The following is a 19,334-nucleotide window of genomic DNA, read 5'->3' as shown; positions in this document are numbered from 1 at the left end:
CTTATTCTTCCTACAATTCTATTGTATTCTATTTTCAGTCATCTCCCTCTCTATGTTTAAACACTGCTAAAATGGCTGTGCTCCCTGCTCATATGTTGAGTGGTACTAGAAAGCCAGTCAAAACTGTACTCAGTGGGCCCAGAACACACACTGAAAGGTTTGGATGCAATTCACATATAGGTCAATTAAATGCAACAACATCTGCTCTCTCCCTACCATTTGCATATAGCATTCATATGTTAATGATGTCCCTTGTTTTTTTTTTTCTGCATGTGTGTATGTGCATGTGTGTTTGTGTGTGCTGTTTGTTTCTCTCAGTGTGTATTTTTCCTGTACTTCCTTCCCTCCTCCCAGTCTCTTTGTATCGGCAAACAAAAAGAGATGCAGAAAATTTGGATTCATACTTCCCTTTTCGAAGAAAAAAAAAACAAAACAGATACGCCCGTCCTATTTTCACTTCCTCTTGCCTGACGATTAAAGGGGAGGTTAGACGAGTGCCACAGTTGTTCCATTGCCGTGCCCCTGATTTCAACAAGAAGCCCCTTTAACACCAGAGAAGGCAAGGCCCTCTCTCTTCCCCAAGCAGCTTAATGCCTTATAAATCAATGATGACACAGATGGACTAGCGATAATCTATTTAGAATGCCTCACAGCAAATATTGTTGTGCAGATGATTAGACAGCCAGTTATTTTAACTCAGACCCCTAAACCCAATCTTCCGCTTATCATAATGCTCCTCAGATTTATAGTGGTAATTTGGGATTGGATATTTTTGTTATTTGAAATAAATTTGCTACAAAAATTATTCAAAATGGTAGAATTTCAAAGTCAGGTTGTGGCAGGGCAGTATGTCTACATGTTTGTTTGTCTTTGTGCATGTGTGTGTGTGTGTGTGTGTGTGTGTGTGTGTGTGTGTCTTGGGTGGCATGGGCAGCTTGAGGAACAAAAGACATGAAGAGGTGCTGGTGTCTGTGCCAAGGCCATAATGATAAGGCATGTTTCTTTAAAGAAGGGGGAGACAGACCTTTAGTAGAATTGTATCTCCGGGGCATTTTGTACGTGTGTGTGTGTGTGTGTGTGTGTGTGTGTGTGTGTGTGTTAGACAGACTAGTGACACGAGGGGGGTTAATGGCAATCCAGGGTCTCTGCCCCTTTTCATGGTCGATGGGGCTCAATTTAGCGTGCGAGGGTGAGGAGGAGGGGGAGGAAGAAGAGAAGAGGAGGAGGAGAAAAGAGGAGAGGAGGAGTGCAAAAATGAAGTGGAGGTTGTCAGACGTGGCAGCTGCTCAGAGGCCCTGATAAATATAAGCCCTTATTGATCGGTTGAAAATGAAAGATCCCCGAGTGGCGTGCAGTATTTAGCTTCTTGTGTGCCTCACGTCAGCGGTGGCCTTGCCCTGGAGGGATAGATTTTCAGCTGTGCCTCCGGGCACCGCAGTGCGCTGGCTTTGATTTCATCTTTAACCTTTTTCGGCTGCGTTCCCTTGACCTCTGCAGCGCCGCTCACTGAATTTGTTAGATTTTCATTTTGACATCGACCCCCTCCGCCCCCACCCCACCCCCCACACCCCATCTCCATCTTCCTTTCCACACATCACTGTCTCCTTCTTCATGCTGTCCATCTTCCTCTTTACCTCTTCAGGTCTATATTTCATTATCACCTCCTCCACTAATCTTCCCCCCTCCTCTGTTTCTTCCTCTAGGTGGCCATTCCAGTGAGCAGCAGTCAGTCAGGAGTGACAGTGAGAGGCCTCTTGATCCTAACAGACAGGTTGCACTCCAGTATGCAGTTGGAGTGTTAAGGTAAGCTCACACACAATTCATACCTTAGCCTGTAGCAAAAGGTCCTCAACATGAAGATTTTCTAAACTGTGCATGCTATTTGCTTCTCACTCTGTAACGATAAAAGAACAAGACACATACACACAAGTAAATGCACACATACACTCACACACTCCAACTGTTCGTCATTCACTCACCATTTAGTCTTATCCCCAAAGGCACTCTGTCTTAAACCAAAACACACACACACGCACGCAGAGACAGTCACACAGCTACAGTACACTGCTGCTATGTGCGCAGACAGAACTTGTAACAATCTGGATTGTGATAATCTATGATAATCATCCACCACATGCCACCTAAAAACGCACATGGGTGGCATTCAACACCCACACTGGCACATTGCTTCAGTGCATCTCGCCTCCCTCTGCCGCTCTCCCCAATGTCACTACCTCAGCGTCAATGTCACCACTCTGCTCCTTATTCTCTTTTATGTATGAGGAGGCTTGCGCTATAACGTCCTACGAAGTGGGGAAAAGGAAGGAATCTTGAACAATTTATGTTTGGCATTAGTGTAATTGAATCCCACTCGTATATCAAAGTAAGAAAGTTGCGAGGTGTAGGTGATATAAATGCAAGGTAGGGATCCATGAAAACATAGATATGTCCCTCCCCTTTTCCTTGTCTTCTGAACAATGTCTCCCATCTCTTTTTTTATTCTCTCCTTCTCTCCCCTCCTTTAGCTAGATGGATGATAAATTCCCAGCCAGAGTGCCAGCAACAGCTGTTGGCAGACAGGCCTGATATGAGAATAGCAGCATAGGATGAGCAGGCATTAAAAATTAATATGCTATTTAGCCTAGGTGTATTTTAGGTATTTGACATTTTCATGTCCGGGACAGACTAAATTTATTCATAGTACAGGGGGAAAAAAAATAAAAAAAATAAAATAAGAAGAGAGGGATGGGTGCAGGGAGGAGGGGTAGGCTGTGGGGGGTAGAAGGGGGGATGCAGGGAACACTAAGTGATGGCCATTCTGGTTTTATGGTCACCCTGTTTCACCTTGCCTCCCACCACAGGGATGCTGTTTCACAGTAAAATATGATAAGGCTGGTTGTGATGATCACGCTGCACACAAGTGGAAACAATTGTTCAGCAAAACATCTTCACTTTTATCTAGTCATAGAAGGAAAGATAGATGAGTATATGTGCAAGCGGTACAATAGCTATGCTAACAGTTACATGTTGAAGAGATGTCCTGTCGTTAAATAATTTCTAATATCCATCACAACAATATTCAAAGCTGTATTTTGCATTTTACACCTGATTTTCGTTCAAAATTGTTTTTCTATTCATGATATTTTAGTATTTACTTAGTTTTAAAAGAATATTTTGGAATTGGAGACTGACCTCGCCAGAAAAACGGTAGTATTGTTTTGTATCTAGAAGGCTTAAAGAAACCTACTGTAAAACTTCCATTAATTGCCCGAGCTTTTATTTGCTTCCATTACTGAACTCACCCTGCCTATATTTGGAACAGGGACAGGCCTTTAATTCCTTTCACACAAAAGTCTTGCTTAGCAAAGATGGGAAATGAGCTTCTATGAAATTGTTTGTTTCAACCAGTATGGATATTACTTGTATTAAATATTGGCTAATGGATAACAACATGCACAGAGAGAGAGAGAGAGAAAGAGAGCGACCGACCATACCGGTAATTATTAGAGTTCTAAATGATATTCGTCTTAGCACTGACTCCGGCAAAATTTCAGTACTGTTGTTATTGGATCTTAGTGCAGCATTCGACATTGTTGTCCACTCAATACTAGACTACATTCTAATGAATACACTCCAAGACAGGTAAGGAAAAATTGGGTTGGGCTTTCCAGTACAGTCTAAAGTTGGTTGAAGTCTTATCTACAACACAAGAATTTCCAAGTACATGAGCTATTTAATGTGACGTGTGGAGTCCCCAAAGGTTCAATTCTAAGGCCATATCTATTCAACTTCTACATGCTCCCGCAAGGCCAGACCATGCGAAATAACAACATTGCCTACCATAGTTGTGCGGACAACACTCAAATCTATTTAGCACTATTACCAATGCATTGATCAAGTCAGTGACTTGTGGCAGACTTTTCTTCAACTAAATAAGGGCCTGTGTCCACCAAAGTGTAGTAGGTCAGCTTTTTTTTCAGCTCTTGAACGAAACAATGTGCCTCCTTGCCGAGTTATTTCCTTGCCCGCAAAATCTCATGAACCTGAGTACGACGAGTCCGTTCCCTCGCTCTACATGTTTCAGCCTTCTCTTCATGCAGAGCAAGGGCCAGAGCAAGTAGGCCTATGTACTTTGTGGTGACATTTTTATATTCAGTAAAATTAGGTAGCCTACTTGCAGCACATCACCTCCACGGAAATTATGTATCTTAACAACCAAAGCGTCTCGAAAAAAACGCTGCACCCTAGTGCTGCCAGCTAGGCGTTTTCAGAACAACAAGTGGCGTTTTCAGCTGGTAAAAAAGTTATGTTTGGTGCCAAAGAAAAAAGTCTAAAAGTTAGCTCACTGGACTCCTTGTCATCCTACTATCACCTTAAACAAGACTTAGAGGACTCATGGCCAAACAAGACTTGTTCATACCTTTATTACTAGTAGGTTAGGCTATTGCAACAGTCTCTTTTGAGGTCTCCCTAAAAAAGCTCTCAAGGAGCAACAGCTTGTACTGAATGCTGCTGCAGGAGTTCTAAGAAAGACCAGAAAATCTGAACACATTTCAACCCTGCACTGGCTTGCAGTGTGTCAGAGAATTGATTTCAAAATACTGCTGCTCACCTATTAATCACTAAATGGTTTATGGCCAAAATACCTCACTGAAATATTTTTACGATATGAACCCACTAGACCCCTCTGGTCATCTGGGACCGGTCTGTTGACTGTCCCCAGAGTCAAAACAAAACACGAAGAAGCAGCATTTAGTTACTACGCAGCAAATAGCTGGAATAAATTTCCAGAAGATTTGAGACTTTCACTTATTTCCAGTTACTTTAATCCAGACTAAAAACAGTAGACCACAAACCTTGCATATAATATACTCTGAGAGAAAGAGACATGTCAAATAATTGTAGCGCGTGATGACCGACCAGAGGGGTAATAGAAAGTGTCATGCAAACTTTTTCTAAGCTGTAACCTTGCACTACATTTTGATTTTATTCTTTTTAAATGATCAAATACCTCTTGATTTTATATATTGAATAACATGTTTTTATGTGTAGCACACTGAGTCTGCCTTATGGATGAATTGTGCTATATAAATGCAGTTGCCTTGCCTTACATTTCACAGCCTGCCTCAGTGGATGGAGTCATGTGACCTCAGCATGTAATTTAGTCACCTGATAACAGGTATTCATACATGGGGTTGATCATAACCCCTGTCCATCCTTGAACAGAGACAGCAGTTACAATCACCCCCATGTAAGACTGTCCATTATCATGTGAACAAAATTCCATACTTGGCCACGTGTTAGTAAGTGGACCTTGTGATGAGAATTTCTTGTGACCACATTATTTTCATAACCTTGACCATGTAGTTTTTGTGCTTAACCAAAGCATAACTGTAGATGTGGCAGAAAATTTGTTTAGGAACCATTCCTATTTTTTGTTTTTACTTATTTGGTTGTGTAAGTCGTTGGGTGTTGAGTCTTACAAAAAGATGACAACAGAATTTTTAGGATGATTTATCAAGTCTTTGGGAAGGTGATATGTCGATGAACAACAGTCTTCCCAGATGTTACATGTCAATTCCAGGAAGAGAACACCATGTGTACATTTTATGTGGGTTTGGTTGACATTAAACCTCCAGCAAATTAACAAAATGGTTGCTACTATGGTAACAGTCATTTTGATAGGTGACAGTACACGTGTCAAAGAGCTGAGAGTCTAACACGAGATGTACAGAACAGCTGAGTCACATGTTGATGAGGAACAAAAAAGAAATCCTATAGATGCAAAGAAGCATTGTCTTTTATCCAGATTAGAAAATTAAATGCCAGCTGTCATTACAGACAAAATATTCAGCAATGTAAACTTTACATTCTGTTCTAAACATGATTAAATGCTATTCCACCGCAAAATACACCATTTACATAGAAATGTATTTGGTAATAAATTGATAAGATGCATTCTAATGGTGTGTATATTCCCTTCCCAGTGACCCAGGATTAGGAGGCTACTGCTACTTAGCCACTTTCCACAGTCAAACACAAGACCCCTGGAGGTCCAGACAGCAAAAGTACAAGTCCCATGCTGAGCCATGCTAGGACAGTCTTTATCACTCTCTCTCTCTGTCTCTCCCTCTCCCTCCCTCCTTGGTGATTAATGGCTAATGCTGCTCTAGTACATCTCTATATCCCTCCTCATCCCTCCCTCGCTAATCGTTGTGAAATCTTAGACATGGCCTGGATTTGGCCTCCTGGAGAAAAAGGGGGGTTGGATTGGTTTGGGGAGGGGGCCAACTCCCACCTCCCACACTGTCCGTATCTTTTTTTCACTTTTGACTTTCTCCTATGCCACTGCTTTGCCGTCGTCATATACCTTAAATATAGCACACATCTTTAAACTTTTACACTGATCATCAAGAGAAACATTTAGCTTGGTCAGTCAAGGGAGAGACACTTTCCACTTCTGTACAGGGTGCAATCCAACTCTACAAATCACAGTTGTGATTGTAGAGCTTTTTGGCGCAAAATGTAATCCAGAGATTTCTTTTAAAAATTGACTACTACAACTCACTTCTCATTAAAAGAATATTATGACATAATGTGACGAAAGAATATATCGCTGGGCTTTTAATGAGTTTGCATGGACCGTTGCCAAATGCAGATTTGGGGTATAAAATCTAAAGAAATTCTATTAAAACCGATTTACATATGTTAACTGTTAGGTTTGCTAATGGCTCACTTGATGTCAGCTAGCCTCTAGTTTAGTTTATCTCTTGACAGAAGAGAATTAGCTGTCTAATCAACAGGCGGGAGATAGTTGAGAGTTTTAAAACAGTAGTGGATAAAAAGATGAAAGGGCTGACATGACTCAAAGCAGGATTTAAACCCATGTTATCACAACCACAGCGCATGCACCTGTCCTCCCTCACCAGCCAGCATGAAACAGTGTCAAAAACAGAGCAACATCAGTATAACTTCTCATTGTCTTTATTTATACCTCCATTTTAGCAATTACCCATCTTCCACCTCTGTCCTAATTGCACCCTTCGGTTCTCTCTTTTTCACCTCTTAGTCTGTTAATTATTATATTTCTTCTCCTTTTTTTCCACTTTCACCCTCCCTCTCGCCTCTTTCTTTCCATCTTCATTGCTTCCACACTTGGCAGCAACTTCCCGTCGCCGTGCAGCACATTACTGTATATACACTGACTGTTATTACCTTGGGGAACGTTTAGCAGCTTCGTGTTTAACACCATATAACCTCCGTTACTTCAGCAGCGGCAACAGAGAGAAAAACCTGGGAGGTGGAAACCAGAGACTGCTTGTGTTAGGCGACTGTTCGACTGATCACCACAATAAAGACGACAAGCGAGAGAGAAGAGACAGAGAGAGAGAAAAGGAGAGCATGTGACACGCCTGCTGGATTTCAACCTATTGGATGATCAGTGATTCTTAAGGGGAGGGATAATTTCTTGCGATATCTCTCACTACAAAGTAAATAGAAATCAAAGCTCTTCACGCTCCGAGACAGAGGCACTATATGAAAGAAACTATCTTAACAACCTCCTTCATTTCTGCTCTTTCTTCTGTACTTCACATTGATTTCACGTAACCGGTGTTAAGTGAAACTATTTGAGAGGCAATGGATCCACTTGACTTTCTGTCTCAGAGGAAGGCGATTGGCTCCCAGTATGGTCAAAAAACCTTCTAGTAAATCTATCTCAGTATTACTTGTGTTTTTATTATTCCTAATTATTTGAATAGACTGTGTTTGATAACCATTTAACAAATGAAAAGTTACGATGACAGTTTGTGTGCCGGTGTGGCTCTCAAAGTGTCACAACGGCCAATGTGGCTTTGAGTCTGCAGACTCTTGGCAGATAACTGTTGCTCCCTATCATTCAAATACCACCCCCCCCCCGCCCCCATCCCCTGAACGTAATGTACTCATCAACCAGCCTCCCTTGACAACCCCCACCTTACCCAGCAACCCCCACCTTACCCCTCTCATTCCCCTTCTCCTTGATAAGGATCTGTGGGCGTTGATGTCTCAAAGGGGTTTTAGAGGGGTAGGAGGGCAGCTTGACAGATAACAGACAACAAAGGAGTCAAAAGCGAGTCATGTCCATGTCCATCAGTGTGCTTGTCCACAAAAAGTCAGTGCACGTAGACCAAACATCGACAGCAGCTCAGGGGAAGACATGGAGGGACTGTCAGGTGATTATAAAAGGGGAAAAAAAAGATTCAGGGGGATTGGGTGTGAGACAGGAGCTCACGCACTCACACACACACACATCTGCTAAGGGGTTTCTCTCTCCGTTCCATCATCCTCCCAGGATATAATTGAAATATTGGTTGTAATTGATATATGGGCTTGGCTGTCTTTTCCCACCTCATTCTCTTATGTGTGTGTGTGTTAAGGACGACCTATCTAGATTTCGCCAGTGATTCCTCCTACTGCCCTCTCTGTGGGCTGACCCGCCACTTCACCACGCGGGATGGACAGAGATAGATTAGCACAGGAAAAAAAGCAACAAAAAAAAAAAATATATAGAAGGCGCGTCATTCCACAATTCCACAAAAGGCCTAACGTGTTATCAAAGTAACTTCCAGCATATTAGCAGAAGCCCCAACCCCCTCATATCCTTTGTCCCCCCGCCCCCCTCCCAGCACCCTCCCTCTCCTCCTTTGTGGCATTGCTCGCTCACACTCTGCAAGCTTCCTGAATTAAACTGCCAGCTTCCTGTTCTTTTATATGCACGGCCACATCTGGGGCGCTCGCTCGCAGGGCCCCGCCGCTTAATAACAATCACCTTCCCTTTCACTCGGCCCTGATTGTTTCTAATTCGCCCTGACAGATAGTAGCTGACAAGCCGCCCGCGCCTCCCTCCCTCCGTGACCCGAGCTCACTCAGCACACTTATAAGGCCTGTCATTTTTAATATTTGATTTTCACTTCGTAAAAAGTTATGTGTTTTAGAGCTGCCACAACCACAGCCACCATCACCCCCCCCCCCCACCCCCCTCCTCCCCAATCGTATGATGAAATCAGTATTTAACTGAAACCATGTCGAATGGCCGTCACTCCCTTCCCTCTCCCTTCTTGGCCCTTTCTCTTCATTCTATTTAAGCCTCCTGCTCTCCATCTCTTCCACCTCTTTCATTAATTGTCTTTCTCTCTTTCTGCCTTCATCATTTCCACCTTATCCTTTCTTTCTGTCTCTTTCACTCTCTTAGTTTATGAAGACATAGCAAGTGGGAGAATGTAGCAGCGGGATTGTACAGACTCATATGTAAGCCAGTCTCTAACCCACAGTGAACCACCTTTGCAGCCACCTTCATCCAGGCGTACACAGAACAAAGCCACACAGCTCACAACAGAGCGATGTGTATTGATAAATAACCGGCATCCACGTCTGTCCGACATGCAGCTTACTGGCTTCCAGCGTTATTTGCTTTCCATTGATTCCCATTAAAGGTATATGGAGCCATGTAAAATGCATATCAGGTAGGCTGATCATTAAATGAAAGGATGGATTCATCGACAGCTTGACGGATGACATTTTGCCAAGCGATCTATATAGCCCTTCGATAAAAACACAATTTGGAGCTTAAGACAGAGAAGCAGAACAGAAAAGGAGAGAAAGACAACGATTATAAGATGGATACGATACACTCGTGGCATCACTAAATGTTAGTAGAAATAGAGAAACAAAGGTATTTGTAGCTCTTCTTCCTGTTTAGTTTTTTTGTCCTAAAAAATCACTTTTTGGCTTTGCCCTTTTTTAGTAGCTATGCAGAAAGTACGGTTGTGGAAGTCAAGGTGGTGGATAGGCCTGTAGTTGGTAGTTTGCCTCCCATCACAGACCTGTATTTAATGTTAACCTTTTTATTGTATCTACAATTTCCCCGTAACCTTAACCAAGTGTTTTTGTTGCCTAACCCAAACCATACGTTTACCCAGTGGCAGTCAGCTAGCTTACATTGCAATATATATACAGTATATTAAATGTTGTCATCTGATGTAAAAGAAAACCTTGTTGTTGAATCCAACTCGACCAGTTTTGCAGAATTGTCCAACATCAATGCTGATCTGCTACTGCTGTGGTATAAGATTTCTGCAGGCATGAAAACTACTTGGGAAGGATAAGGGAAATATTGTGGTTTGGATGCAACTACTTTTGTGCTTAGAGGTTTAGGCCTTTCTCATTTCATCTCCTGTCAGGTCTCTACTGCCCGCTTTCTAGTGGGTCATATGGTGCCCAAAGAATCCTTGCGGTTAAATGAATTCAACATTGTAAAATTTTAAGCACTTGAACAAGTAACCTATACTGCTATTTTTCTTGTTAGGACAGGCACATGGACACATTACACACCCTACATGTCAATGTTTGTCAAGATAGTAATACCATGACAAATACAAGATCATCAGATCATTAAATCATCCACCAACTCTGCAAAGCCTTTTTTGGTTATTGCAGTCAACCTTGTGCACCCAAACATTGTCAAACAAACACACACACACCCCCACCCCACCCTGCCCGTCAAGACATACTTCCATTTCGGGACACCGAGGTGCCCGGGGCGCACCCGCTGCCATTCTGCATCTTTACCCAACGACAAAAACACAACTAATTGGAGTACCACTGCATGTTTTCACTAAAGGCACAATTTAATTACATTTGAGCTGGGAATGAGTATTTTGGGAATGTCTGTATGTTCATTCAAACAAATGGAGCGAATGAAAAGCAATATTTGTTTGCTTTGATTAGCAAACAGGCAGGGTAATTTGTTAAGGAGAAAGAGTGAGGGCTGAAAATCTCTGTTTAACCCCAAGCTTTCCAGGGTTGGACTACTCTCACTCTGTTTCACTCACACACACACACACACACACTCACACACACACACATACATTTACACACACTTCATCCCCTCCCCAAACATTTGTGCCCCTTCCATCCTAAACATTAATGAACTTTTGCTCCTGGCTTTGTGACTCTGACCTCCCTCTTCAGCTCTCTTTTTCTTTTTTCTTCCCTCTTTTTTGTCTGCCTTTCTTTCTCCCTGATCCCCAGTCTCTTTCATGTGGTCCTCCTGTTCATAAATCCTTTATTAATAACTCAGTGAATAATGTAAAGAGTATTGTTTTCTCCAAGGTTGTATTAATAAACATGAATGAATTTATTTGTCTTCACCAAAGCATGATTAATGCACATAAATGCCTGGATATTGCTCACTCTGCCCTGCATCATCAAGCACATATCACCCCCACCCCACAACATCTCTCCCACCAAAAAAAAAAAAAAAAAAAGACCTATCAACATTAAATATTTATGGCATAATATTAATGGTTTTGTAAAGAAAATAACAAGTTATTAATCCTCTGATTAACAACTGATTAACCTTTTTTATCAAGCACGTGATCCGTGCATCATCGACTCAGGATATGTCGACTGACTGCGCTGCAGAATAATTATTTTTGTGTCTTTTCTAATTGCAAAAATCGCATGGCTGAACTATGTGTGTGTGTATGTGTTTTTTTTTTCTTCTTTTGTCTTGACACATGCATAGATACACCACTAACACTTGTTCAAAGAACATGGGATATATGTAGCCCAAGATTACAATGAGGGCTAAAGGAAAGGCAGAAAATAAAACACACAAACATAACATAACTGGCACATTCTTTCACATTGGGGGAGAACAAGAGTGGCGCCTAAATTTAGCAGCAGATCTTTTTAAAACAATGGGGTTTAATTCACATATCCATTTATTCTGCAGTCACTGGCATGGGGTAGGAAAGTGAAGTGAAAACATGGCTGAAGGACAAAACATTTTCTCTCCTTTATTTTTGCCTCTGTTCATCTCAAAGCTATTGTCTGTGTATTTTTAGTTCTTGTCAACTGAAAGACAATTATGTTGTATTTTCTGACATAATGGCACTGAGATTGGAGAAGACTGAATTAGACACAATTTGAATATGTAGTTCAAATCCACCTACTGTAGTGAGGGCTTTTGTTTGTTTGTTTAAGTTGTGTTTTAGAAACAGGCCAGTGTTTGTACAGTCAAAAGTAAAATAAGTCATTATGGTGATAATATATTATTATTGTTATATTATTGCATTATTTTAGTAATGTCTGAATGTGTGAGATTGGTTTAAGTGGAGCTAATTTTAACTGCTACATTTTGCTATATAATAATAATAATAATAATAATAATAATATATATAAATATAATGGAGTAAACAGTTCAATAATGAGTACATGTATACAGTAGCGTAACAAGTACAATTAGCTCAAAATTGTACTTAACCTATGTTTAAGCCAAATATCTACTATCGATTTACACCTTCCCTTAGTGCCAGTCATTTCCCAAAGCGTGCTGCCAATTTTTAGCTGTTGTAATATTTGGCTGAATTGTCCACATTAAAATTCTGTGTTTTGGCCGCCAAACACACGTCCATATTTATAACTCACCGTAATTATGATTTAGCTCGTAAAACAATCTTTTATCCTCACCCTCATTTCCACGGCAGAGATATACATTCATTCTGTGTTGGATTGTTTAGCAGGGCCGATGTTTTGCTTAGTTCCATTGGAAAGACTCTGCCTTGTGAAGCAACCCACATTTCTGACCGAAACATTCCAGCTAGGAGGAATGTACACCTTGGTCAACTTTACTGTGTACTTGCAAGACAGTGCTGAAATCAGGATGGCTTGTCACACATATAGGTTCATCCACTGCATCGCCACCTTGCTCCTCCAACAGTGAAGTGCAACAGAAAAACATGCCATTGTGGATTGTGTAGTTTGGCACGTGTTACGATTGCACCACCAGCTGCCGTGTGTCAGTTCCAGAGGCCAGTGTTCTGGTAGAGCAATAGTGTCCTCGTTTCTTACCCTTTCTGTTCTGTTCTGTTCTTCTCACCTCACCAACATTTCCTCCTCAGTCTGGCTCAAACTCATACCGTACAACTGTTGCTATGTGGTAGCTGAATGACGACGTACTGTTGTCAGACATTCACTTAAGCACATCAGTGCACCACAAGGAAGACATCCACAAATGACTCAAAAGTCATTTTGACACCATAACACTAAAAATTAAGTGAGTTTTACAAAAACCTGAGTGGGTCTGTTTTATTATGATGCATTAGCAATGTCAAGCAAGTTTCAAGTATCTTCAAGTTGATTTTGTTTGTGTGATAAAACAAACTGATACCAATGGGCCCCTGGAAGGTAGGCAAAAGCATTTAAAAATAACAACGCTACTTGAATTGGGAAATGGTCATAAATGTAAATAGCAAGCGCATAGGATTTACTGGGTTGAACCACTGGCACGGACCTTTAAGTTCATTGAGTAAATGTCCTCAATTGCTCAGCTTTTTTAATGCTTTGCCTTATGATGGACCCTTTGTGGGTTGCTTTGTTACTTTCCCCTTTTCCCTTTTTCTCCCTCTTTATTTTTCTCTCTCCCCTGCTTTTCTAAACATCAATGTCATACTTTGTCTACTTTGTCTGAAACATTGAACCTTCCATAGGTCACCTCCTCACTTTCTCACTTGCTCTCAACATAAAAAAAATCTCAGTTATCTCCCATTCTTTCCCTATTTTTCTTCTCTTTTAACTCCTGCCATCCTGGCAATACACACAAACCAGTTTTACACACCCAAACAGGAAACTTGTCCTAATTACAGATCATTTTATCTCTGTCAAAAATGTCTACTTTTATTGTAATGTTGCCCTGGATGGTGATCCTATTGTGGTTCAACCTTATTTTACTCTCCTGGAACTCCCCCTAAGACCTGGACTCATCACATGCATTCCCAGAGGCCCTTCCTCCTGTGGTCGCTTTCCCTTTTCTCTCTTCCTCTCACCAGCTTTGTCTTTTCTTGCTGTCTTCAAATTTCCTCTTTTTCATTCTTTTTTTGAAGATATCATTTTTTATGCTATCATCAAAATGAATTAGTCTGATCCCAAAATACGCAGAAGGACATATGGTTTGGCCCAGTTTCTGAGATGTACTGGGTTCATTTTTTGGTCATTCTGTGAAAAGGGTGTGTGTATGTGTGTGTGTGCGTGTGTGTGTGTGTGTGTGTGTGTGTGTGTGTGTGTGTGTGTGTGTGTATTCGTTCATTTACAAGTTGGATTTTCAGGGCGTCTTGGGAGTTGGAGTGTATTTATAGTACTGCTCGCACAGAGGTGGACTTCATAGTAATTAAGAGAGCAGTAAAGGTGGTTAATTTTACTTTTCAGATCACTTTTATAATCTTCTGTCCCTTTATTCTTGAAACACACACATGCACACAGAGCGGCAGGTACCTGAGCCTTAAGCCTCTTATGACTCCTTGTCTCCATGCAGTGCAGACACAACACTGTGTCAGGGAGCGGTTTAGGCATGGTGTGGGCCTTCCTTAATTACTGGAGGATTGCTAAGCAGATACAACTGTGCTTTCACTGCAGTAGGTGCTGGGTCAGTGGCGGCCTATGGGATTAGCTGTACACACTAGCTTCAGTCAGAAAAAAAGTGAGACACATTTTCCAAAAGAACTCTACTGAGTATTGACTGTTTGTCTCTATCTACTAATTATCCACTGTCATAAGTTTGGTATGTGAACAAACTTTCTCAAAATATTTCTGCCATGATAGGTGAATATATATAAAAGCCTGTGATGCCTAGTTGCCACCAGTACAAAACCTTTCTGTTGTGCACAGTTGCACTACATCGTACACAGAGCCTAAGTGCTCAAACAGAACTAACATTCATACACCGATGGAACAACCATCAGCAATTTGCTGTTCAGTATCTTGCCCAAGGACACTTCGACATGAAGCCTGGAGCAGCTGGGGATTGAACCGCCCATTTTCCGGTTAGCGGGCAACCCCTATCACTAGTAACTTATTTGTGATGCTTACACTGATGTGATGGCCACTTGTGGTCCATTTGTTCTGAAAAACAAAATTCTAGAAACAGATTTTTTATTTGTGCATATGCTTCTATACGGAGTAAAAGGGGTCACTGAATGGTTTGATGAACGTAGGAAATGTTTGCATTTGCCTTCCCAGTCACCAGATTTCAATCAAATTGTACAGCTATAGGAGGCGCTGCATGGTTCTTGCGTGCACCTACAAACCTCAGCAATTACACAATTGGCCGCCACGCACACCGGGCACATGACTCTTGAAATTTGAAATAGCAGAGGCTGTGCTGACTGCCCGTGACTCGTTCTTGATGATTGGCTTGTTTGTCTGTGTTGAGCCCTGCTCAATCAGCTGCTCTTCTGCCTCCTTTCAAAATACAATGCCTATCAGATAGCCAATGTATTTTTAAAGGAGAGATGAGCAATAAAGCAAATAGAAAAGTGTTGTATTTTTTCGACATGCAGCCACTGTAAAAGTTTCAAGAAAGGGAGGTCACATTCAGGTTTTCCTGTATCTGTGGGGGGGCATGCTAAATTTTTCGACAGCTCTCTCCACCTTCACCATCAAAGACCAAATGAGGGAACATCCTTTGGAAGAATGGCTTCAGCAAAGTTCAGGGATTTGAGAAGCTATGACAAGGGGCAATGAAGCTTGTGGTGGACCAATACCACAACATTATGTAGGTTCTTTTTTCTTTAATTTGTCACCCATCTGTATGTACGGAACTTGAGTCCTCAACCCTAACCATAACACAAACCTCTGACTTTTACAATACTCCCAAGACATTACCCTGACTCAATTTAAGTTAACCTACTCTGATTCTAACACTTGTAAGTGTGCTTCTACTCCCCGTAGAAGTGGGACATTTTTGCATACGTTCAGCAGTTAAGTTGTACCTCTTGAATGACACCCCCTCTCTAAGAAAGGAGAGAAAATGAGAGTGAACACACACCTTTTCTCCTCTCCCTGGAGCACAGTGGTCTGTCACTCTGCTGTGCGCGCATTAGTTTTGTCACTGAACAAATACAGAGACACGTCAAGCACAGTCAAAACATTCCAAAGCCTAGCAAGTTTTGGTGGGAGGAAGACATTTTTGCCTCCTTGTCACCAGCGTGAGGTTGGACGTACCATCACAGGAGTTTCGGTGACAGCCCAGTGAAGGCTGCTTTGTTTGCCTAAGTCGTCTCCATTCCCTTTAATGAGCCATTATGGTTATGTTTTGTCTCAGTTGTGTTCGTTGGCTGGCTGAGTTTCTGAGACGGCAAGACAGAGGAGAAATTGGTAGGGGGGCGGCGGTGGTGGTGGTGGTGGTGGGGGGGCCCTGTCTTCAAACCTCTTCGCGGTGTTTCAGGAAAGACACGCTGTTGGTGAGAGATTCTGTCACTGAAAAAGTGAGAGAAGAAATGTAAAAAAGTTGGTGCCAATATATTGAACATTTATCAAAACCTACAGTCTGTTAATGTTGCAGGTGTGCAGGTTCCGTGTAGATTTTGTGACAATATCAACACAGGAATCTTGAGTTACAGCTATATTATTCTGCCTTAGGATAAAAGTGGAACAATTTCAGTCAGTCTTCAAAGGAGAGTATTAGGAATCTGTCTAGTAGGACCTGGTCGTGTCCACCAAAATCACCCGTCCTATTATTATCCAAATAATTGTGCTGCGTCTTTTCCACTTTTCCACTTCTCACCTTAACTCCTTAACACCTTAATAACCTTTTCATCATCTGTCACTCTTAAATGTTGAGCGTTGAAGCCAAACTTTCCACTCTCTTCCTCCATATCCTCCTTTTCTTCTGTGTCTTCCGTTTGCCTGGAGGTGCAAGGAGCTTCCTCTCCACAGCACGCGGTAAACTGCAACAGAGCAAGATGGAAAGTGATGGGATGTAGAAGGGGGGAAGATGAGGGGAGTTGGGTGGCTAAGCAGACACTGTGACAACCCACCTGTCAGCAGGTACTCAGTTTAATTGGTAAACGAAGGCCGCGGGATAGTAGCGGGGCCCCTTCTCTTCTCTCTGTCTTCTGCTCTGTTTGACGAGTATTTGAAGTCACCAGGCAGTTGTTGGAAGCTCGTTCCTTCCCTGTTTGGTTCAGAGAAAGACGGAGGCCAACCAGAAGGAGAAAAAAGGAAAGAGGTGAAAAGAACACATGTTAAATATGAATTGCTACCCTGGCAGGTTCCCTGAAGGTGATTAGCCAAGTAGTGGAAAGCTATGCATGGAGATTTCATTGTGGACTGGGAATGGATAAGTGTGTGTTTCATCCATATTAGACTCTTCCTCCTCTCTCAATACCAATTCCAGCCATCAGGTTCTGTTTTCCCTCTAATGAAACATATTCATCTTCATCATCTCGCGGCTCTCAAACTCACTTTACAGCATAGTCAATTAAACCCGTAGGGGCCACTCTGCGCGGAAAAGGATATATAATGCTTTGACATTTCAGTGAGTCCACATTAGGCACACCCATAGAGCATTCTGCTTTGAGCTGGATGGGAAAGAGTCATAGCCAAGCCTAGAGGTAGAGGAAAGCCAGTCAGAGTGATTGGGTCTCTCTGTAAGCTAGTTAGCTCTTTGGATTCAGTTACTTATGCTGATGTAATAGGGCAATTGTAAGCTGATACTGATGTCTCTCTCTGACCCCTACACTGGCTCTTGTTCTCATATTAGGCTACCTAATATATACTTATGTGTATCTAGTGTAGCAATAGACTAACTAATAAATAACTCAAATGGACTGAACTCAATAGAGGAGTGTATTAGTGCTGTGGATCACCATTTAGCCTTCTTAAAATTTCAGATTGTCCTTCTATGGACTTATGTTATCTAAATCTGTGATTGTTTGCTTTGTTTGCTTGAGTTGGTGCCTACTAGATATTCATACAGTCATTGAAGCAACTGGGGTCAGCAGTGTAACGATGCAGAGCAAGTCTCATAACAAGCCCACTGCTACAGGGCTCTGTGTGTTTGAGTGTGTGTGAGTGTGTCTCCTAGGCTCGTCGTTGATCCTGCATCTCAATGGCATGAAACAGCTTGACAGAGCCAACTTTTCCTTTAGGCTGAACATCACCCCTTCCCCCTGTCATAACCCCTCTGACTTGGGGGCGCACATCCGAGTTTGTGTGTGTGTGTGCGTGCACACTTCATACACTTGTCTTGAAGGCAACTCTGTACCCAGTTAGGTCAAGAGTGTTTACTAGAGTCATTGGTTTTGATTGCACTGTTTTATTGTTGCATCATGTCACATTGAGGAATTTATAATTTGAAGAGGGTGTTGATGTAGAGTTTGTTAGTTTTACTCCAAACCACAGTTGAAAGTTTTACTTTGGTTGATTTTTTGCGCTTGGTTTAAGTTTGTACTGACTGTAAGTAAATGACATAAAAGTAGTTTGACAAAAGAAAGGTCCATACCAGCATTTTCTGGAGCTTCCACATCGTCCTCAGTGTACCAGCAGATGTTTTAGGGGTCAAAGAACAAGGATACTGTCCACATCAGACATCCATGACTTACCTGGTAATGTGATCTTGTGGTGCCACCAGACATTTATTAATCCTAATGACCTGGCAGAATAAAATAAACCAAAGCAGTTTTGATCAATTTTGGGAAGTCAAGTCAACTGCTTCAAATGTGCTTAGAGGGTCTTAGGATTTATGTTTAATGGTTCATAGTTAAAACTCAAGAGCTGTCCTGACTTTTAGAAAAGTTTGAATACTTTTTTAATACCAGGATTCAAGCCATGGTTCTTAACTTCACTAATATTGTATTCCTTCAATTATGTCCAGCTGTCACGTCCGACGGATCAAGCTTTTAATTCATAGCAAGCCATCTCAGATTTCCTATTGAAAGAGGGATAATGCAGTTGTGTTTTTGTCGAGGATATTAATGTTGAGTGTTTTATGATGGATTGTACGTGATTCCTGTTTGTTGATTATGTTTGTTTGTATCAATAGATGTGTGTGTGAGTGTGTGAGTGTGTAAAATGGGTAAATTCTATTTGGTATGCCCAGCCACCAATATGTAGAACAACAATGCTAGGCTGCTATTGTCTTGTGCTGCTCTATAGGGGTTATCTGGCACTGCATATGAACAGATGTGTTTCAAATCATTGTTGTTATTTACCAGTGATAGGCTAGAGCTCAAGAAAATGTCCGCCTGTTCTGATTTATTCATTCGGACAGTGGATTTATGCAGAGATGCTGAAAACCTGGATATTTTCTGCATGGATAGACCGGCAGATTTATTATTCATGAAGCTAATGCATTGTTTTTGTTGCTTTATATCTCTTTTTTGTTCTCTCATCCTGCTTTTTTTCCCTTCCCCCCTTCCTCTCGATGGTGCACTGAATTATCTCAGGCAAAGGTTGGCAGTTAAATGTCTGTGTTGAAATGAGAAGTTTGAAAGACGAAGCGCTATCTCCGTATA

The 19,334-nt window shown here is 41.7% G+C and overlaps 1 protein-coding gene across 7 annotated transcripts in view; it reads left to right on the top strand.

Annotated features, from left to right (window-relative positions):
• The window catches only part of znf536 (zinc finger protein 536), a 223,041-nt gene that overhangs the window by 79,736 nt on the left and 123,971 nt on the right, over positions 1-19,334 (top strand). For all 7 annotated transcript variants that reach the window (XM_046033563.1, XM_046033557.1, XM_046033559.1 and 4 more), the window contains one exon: positions 1,704-1,803. The gene's annotated coding sequence lies outside the window, so the exon portion shown is untranslated. The remainder of the gene's footprint in view (positions 1-1,703; positions 1,804-19,334) is intronic.

The sequence above is a fragment of the Micropterus dolomieu genome, linkage group LG20, assembly GCF_021292245.1.
Source record: "Micropterus dolomieu isolate WLL.071019.BEF.003 ecotype Adirondacks linkage group LG20, ASM2129224v1, whole genome shotgun sequence".
Taxonomy (NCBI): domain Eukaryota; kingdom Metazoa; phylum Chordata; class Actinopteri; order Centrarchiformes; family Centrarchidae; genus Micropterus; species Micropterus dolomieu.
This window is presented reverse-complemented; position numbering and strand designations above follow the sequence as displayed.